Source organism: Dromiciops gliroides, chromosome 3, assembly GCF_019393635.1.
Source record: "Dromiciops gliroides isolate mDroGli1 chromosome 3, mDroGli1.pri, whole genome shotgun sequence".
In the NCBI taxonomy this organism is placed as follows: domain Eukaryota; kingdom Metazoa; phylum Chordata; class Mammalia; order Microbiotheria; family Microbiotheriidae; genus Dromiciops; species Dromiciops gliroides.
Window position 1 is genome coordinate 584,874,173 of NC_057863.1, and position 6,586 is coordinate 584,880,758.

The 6,586-nt window shown below is 38.7% G+C and overlaps 1 pseudogene; it reads left to right on the top strand.

The window, feature by feature from the left end:
• Positions 1-5,980: 5,980 nt before the first annotated feature.
• On the top strand, positions 5,981-6,174 carry LOC122746429 (annotated as a pseudogene).
• Positions 6,175-6,586: the final 412 nt, after the last annotated feature.

Genomic DNA, 6,586 nt, shown 5'->3' on the forward strand with positions numbered 1-6,586 from the left:
CTTTCTATCTCTTGCTGCTGGACTTTGTTGGTCATGTATAGAAATGCTGATGATTTATGTGGATTTATTTTATATCCTGCTACTTTGCTAAAGTTGTTAATTGTTTCAAGTAATTTTTGACTTGATTCTCGAGGATTCCTTAAGTATACCATCATATCATCTGCAAAGAGTGATAGTTTTGTTTCCTCCTTGCCTATTCTAATTCCTTTAATTCCTTTCTCTTCTCTGATTGCTAAAGCTAACATTTCTAGGACAATATTAAATAATAGGGGTGATAATGGACATCCCTGTTTCACCCCTGATCTTATTGGGAAGGCCTCTAATTTATCTCCATTGCATATAATACTTGCTGATGGCTTTAGGTAGATACTGTTTATTATTCTAAGGAAAGCTCCCCCTATTCCTAAACTCTCTAGTGTTTTTATTAGGAATGGGTGCTGTACTTTGTCAAAAGCTTTCTCTGCATCTATTGAGATAATCATATGATTTTGGTTGGTTTTCTTATTGATGTGGTTGATTATGTTAATAGTTTTCCTAATGTTGAACCAGCCCTGCATTCCTGGTATAAATCCCACCTGGTCATAGTGTATTATCCTGGTGATCACTTGCTGTAATCTCCTTGCTAATATCTTATTTAAGATTTTAGCATCAATATTCATTAGGGAGATTGGTCTATAATTTTCTTTCTCTGTTTTTGCTTTGCCTGGTTTTGGTATCACCACCATATTTGTGTCATAAAACGAATTTGGTAGAACTCCTTCTTCACCTATTTTTCCAAATAATTTGTATAATATTGGAATTAATTGTTCTTTAAATGTTTGGTAAAATTCACCCGTAAACCCATCTGGCCCTGGGGATTTTTTCTTAGGGAGTTCATTAATAGCTTGTTCAATTTCTTTTTCTAATATGGGTTTATTTAAGGATTTTATTTCCTCTTCAGTTAACCTGGGCAGTTTGTATTTTTGTAAATATTCATCCATTTCATTTAGATTGTCAAATTTATTGGCATACAGTTGGGCAAAATATTTCCTAATTATTGCTTTAATTTCCACTTCATTGGTGGTAACATCACCCTTTTCATTTTTGATACTGGTAATTTGGTTTTCTTCTTTCTTTTTTTTAATCAAATTAACCAGTATTTTATCTATTTTATTGGTTTTTTCATAAAACCAGCTCTTAGTTTTATTGATTAGTTCTATAGTTTTTTTGCTTTCAATCTTATTGATTTCTCCTTTAACTTTCAGGATCTCTAATTTAGTGTCTAATTGGGGATTTCTAATTTGTTCTTTTTCTAGCTTTTTAAGTTGCATGCCCAATTCATTAATCTCCTCTTTCTCTTTTTTATTCATGTAAGCATTTAGAGCTATAAATTTTCCCCTAAGCACTGCTTTGGCTGCATCCCATAGATTTTGGTATGTTGTCTCATTATTGTCATTCTCTTGGATAAAGTTATTGATTGTTTCTATGATTTCTTGTTTGGCCCATTCATTCTTTAGAATGAAATTATTTAGTTTCCAATTGATTTTCATTCTACTTTTCCCTGGCTCTTTCTTACATGTAATTTTTATTGCATCATGATCTGAGAAGGATGCATTTACTATTTCTGCCTTTCTACATTTGACTATGATGTTTTTGTGCCCTAATACATGGTCAATTTTTGAAAATGTGCCATGTACTGCTGAGAAAAAGGTATATTCCTTTCTATCCCCATTCAATTTTCTCCAGACATCTATCATGTCTAACTTTTCTAGTAATCTATTCACCTCTTTCACTTCTTTCTTATTTATTTTTTGGCTAGATTTATCTAATTCTGAGAGGGGGAGATTCAGATCTCCCACTAGTATAGTATTACTATCTAATTCCTCTTGTAACTCATTTAACTTCTCCTCTAAGAACTTGGATGCTATACCACTTGGCGCATACATATTCAATATTGATATTACTTCATTATCTATAGTACCTTTAAGTAAGATGTAATTTCCTTCCTTCTCTCTTTTAATGAGATCTATTTTTGCCTGCACTTTGTCTGAGATAAGGATTGCTACCCCTGCCTTTTTTACTTTAGCTGAGGCATAATATATTCTGCTCCAGCCTTTTACCTTTACTCTGTGTGTATCTCTCTGCTTCAAATGTGTTTCTTGTAAACAGCATATTGTAGGGTTCTGGTTTTTAATCCACTCTGCAATTCGCTTCCGTTTTATAGCAGAGTTCATCCCATTCACATTCACAGTTATTATTACTGACTGTCTATTCCCCTCCATTCTATTTACCCCCTTTGTACTTTTCCCCCCTTCTTTCACCCTATTCCTCCTCACCGACGTTTTACTTCTTACCCCTGCCTCCCCCGATCTGCCCTCCCTTTTTATCACCCCCCTCTCTTTTCTTTACCCTTTTCTCCCTTGCTTTTGTCCTCCCTTCTCAGTCCCCCCCTTTCCCTTCCCCTTTTGTTTCCCTAAAGAGTGAGTTAAGTTTCTTTATCCCAATGAACGTATATGTTATTCCCTCTTTGAGTCAAATCTAATGAGAATAGGGTTGAAACCATGTTCCCCCCTCCTTTCTTTCCCTCTATTATAATAGGTTTTTTTCCACCTCTTCATATGATATAATTCATCCCATTCCACCTCCCCTTTCCTCTCCTCCCCATAGACTCCCTTTTTATCTCCTTAATTCTTTTGTATCATCACATCAAAGACAATTTATATTTATACCCTCTATATAAAGTCCTTCTCTCTGCCCAAATACATTTACAGTTCTTAAGAGTTATGAGTATTATCTTCCTGTGTAGGGATATAAACAGTTTAACCTAATAGGGTAACTTTTTTTTTCCCCCTCTGTTTACCTTTTTAAACTTCTCTTGAGTCTTGTATGTTGAGATCAAATTTTCTATTCAGTTCTGGTCTTTTCACCAGGAAAGATTGAAAGTCCCCAATGTCATTAAATGTCCATCTTTTCCCCTGAAAGAAAATGCACATTTTTGCTGGGTAATAGATTCTCGGCTGCAATCCAATCTCCTTTGCCTTCCGGAATATCATATTCCAAGCCTTGCGGTCCTTTAATGTTGAAGCTGCCAGGTCCTGAGCAATCCTGACTGTGGCTCCATGATACTTAAATTGCTTCTTTCTGGCTGCTTGGAGTATTTTCTCCTTCACCTGATAATTCTGGAATTTGGCTACAATATTCCTTGGAGTTTTCCTTTTGGGGTCTCTTTCAGGAGGTGATCGATGGATTCTTTCAATGATGATTTTATCCTCTGATTCTATGATATCAGGGCAGTTCTCCTTAATAATTTCCTGGAATATGGTATCTAGATTCTTTTTCTGGTCATGGCTTTCAGGCAGTCCAATGATTCTCAAATTGTCTCTCCTCGATCTGTTTTCCAGATCAGTTGTCTTTCCAATGAGGTATTTCACATTTTCTTCTATTTTTTCATTTTTTTTATTCTGCTTGACCGATTCTTGGTGTCTCATGGATTCCTTTTCTTCCAACTGTCCCACTTTAATTTTTAAGGCATTGTTTTCTTCAGTGAGATTATGCACCTTTTTTTCCATTTGGCTAAGTGAATTTTTTAAGGTATTGTTTTCTTCAGTGAGATTATGTACCTTTTTTTCCGTTTGGCTAAGTGAATTTTTTAAGGTATTGTTTTCTTCAGTGAGATTATGCAGCTTTTTTTCCATTTGGCCAAGTGAATTTTTTAAGGCTTTGTTTTCTTCAGCTTCCTTTTCTAAGCTGCTGATTCTTTTTTCATAGTTTTTTTGTGTTGCTTTCATTTCTCTCCCCATTTTTTCTTCTACCTCTTGCAATTGATTTTTAAAATCCTTTTTGAGCTCTTCCAGGAAGGCTTTTTGTTCTTGCGACCAATTCACCTTCCCTTGTGAGGCTTCAGATGTAGACAATTTGAGGCTATTGTCCTCATCTGAGTTTGTGTTGGCTTCTTCCCTATTGATACAGAAGCTCTCAATGGAGAGGGCTCTTTTTTGCTTCTTACTCATTATTGCAGCTTATTTATTTATTCTTTAAGTTGAGGTCTGCTCTGGGGGCACCAGGGTCCCTGTTTTGGGCTTCTTGTGCAGGTGTATAGGTGCTGTGTGACCGGGCTTTTACTCTGAGGCCTTTATGGTGTGTGGAGATCCCCTGTCCTGCACTTCCTGTCTGATTGTGCTCGGCCAGCCAGGCGCCAGACCCCGGCGTCTGATCCCGCCGTTCGTGGCCCTCTCGGCCGGGTGCAGGTAAGTTTTTCCACTGTCCTTCTTGGCCACCAGATTTTTGAACCAGGTTCCGGGAGCCTCAGTTGTTCGGCTGTGACCCGCAGCTCCTGCTGATTTGCCCCGACCCCCTCGGCGCTGGGTTGCTGCCCTGCGCTGGGCCTCCCTTTTGCCCGAGTCAGACCGACCTTTTCCTGAAGTCTTCTAAATTATCTCTGGTTGGAGGACTGTGTCTCTCTGTCTCTTTGCAGGTTCTGTAGTTTCAGAATCCGTCCAGAGGCTTGATTTAATGTTCGTTTTGAGGGAACAGAAGGAGAGCTCAGGCAGCTTGCTGCTTCCTCTCCGCCATCTTGGCTCCGCCCCCCTCAACTCTACCTATTTCAATTATAAACAACAACAACAACAATGCAATCACTTTATTGGAAACTTCTTTGTAGTATAGTTGGACATATGTAACATGTTTTCCCTACTAGACTTCTGAAGATCAGGAAATATACCTTGCGCAATTTGTATACCATGGAATAAACAAAGTAGGTGCTCAACAAATCTAATTAAATAGAAGAATGGATGGATGGATAGATGGATAGATGAATAAATAGAAGAAGGGTAACTGCTAGCTATGTCATATGTACTTTGTGCCTAAAGAAATGGGAATAAAATAACTTATCTTTGGCATTACAACTTTAGGACTTCATTTTTGTTGTGGTACAACTTATTCCATTGGACCATAAAAGGATTGATGTGCTGGAGAGCATAATGAGTTTCGAGCTTCCAACTGAATTTTAAACCTTGAGGCTTTTTACTGTCTCCAACCAAAGGGAAGCATTCATTTCCACCCCCATCAGCCTTTCCATATCTGACCAATAATTTGACGTTCCCCCATCTCCCTCCCCCATCTGTTGGCTTTTCTTCCCCTGGACTGGAAGAATTAAGAAGTTCTAGATAATCCTACCTCTACAGACCATGTACCTTAGAAATTCTGGAATTTCCCATCTGATTTGAACTAACTTTTTACCCAGTGAAGATGCAAAGGATAAAATGAGAGGATTTGATAGATATGGGTGAACTGTGAGTTTGTGTGTGAAGGTGGAAGGATGTTTTATTGTGGAACTATTTTTATTCTTATATTTCTTTCTCTAACTCATTACTTTAATACTCCCATCAGCTCAGCCCCTCTGCCCGCCCCCTCCATGGAACACACCCCTCCAAACATAGTCAGTTTCTATATCTTTAGTTACATAGAATTTGCTGTGGTTTATTCTTGCCTTCAAGTCCTTCACGGATATTTTTGATATAGTCTATTCGAGCCATACTTCTAGATTTCATTAATATATGGTTCCTTGTGTATTCCTAGGGAATTATCACTTTGGTCCTAGAATTCAATTACCTCTGTGTGTCTGTCTGTCTGTCTGTCTGTCTGTGTCTCTCAATTTATTCCTTTTGGTACTCTTAGCCCCACTAAATCTCAGAAAGTATGAAGGAATAGACTCACCAGCTGCCTTGAAAATGACTTCTCTCTAATTATTCTGTACAACTGGGAAAGGTTTATATAGAGAATGAAATGCTCCCCTGCTCCTTTTCTTCCTTGAAAAAAAAATTACAATGAGGATCCCCAGGGATTACTGTGTTCCTATTTTTAGTATTTTATAGTCCCAGGGCACAGATTTAGTGACAAGGAATGGAGAATGACTTTTTGGTCATATACTTGCTAAAAGGCATGGGAGGCTGCCGCCCGCTTCCGCCTCCCCGCACCGCCTCCCGCCGGAGCCTCCGCCAAGATGCCCATGTTCGTGGTGCAGACCAACGTGCCGCACTCTGCGGTGCCCGACTCTCTGCTGAGCGAGCTCACCGCGCAGCTGGTCAAGGCGAGCTGCTCACCAAACACCTCAAAATTCCCGGGGACAGGATCTATATCAATTACTACTACATGAACGTGGCCAACGTGGGCTGGAACGGCTCCACCTTTGCCTGAGCGCCTGTCTCCCTCGACCGTGTACCCATGGCCCAAGCATGCGCCCTTTGCTGCCCACTCACTCCCTGGTTCTTGTGTAGTTGGAAATCAATAAAGAGATCGTAGGTGAAAATAAAAAAAGGCATTGGAACTGATAACTAGAGACGTTTTCTGCCTCTACATACCCTACACCAGACATATAGATATATAGACATATAGATGGCTATATCATATGTATGTATTATGTATATGTATATATGTAAATGTGTATGTATGTATATATACTTTTCATTGTGCTGAAATTAACCATTCATATTAATAAATACTGAAGTACCATGTCAGAAGACAAGAACATGAAAAAAGTTCTTGTTCTGGTAGTATCTATACTCAAATCAGACATGCAGAACACCATTCATGTCCTGGGCCACAGCAA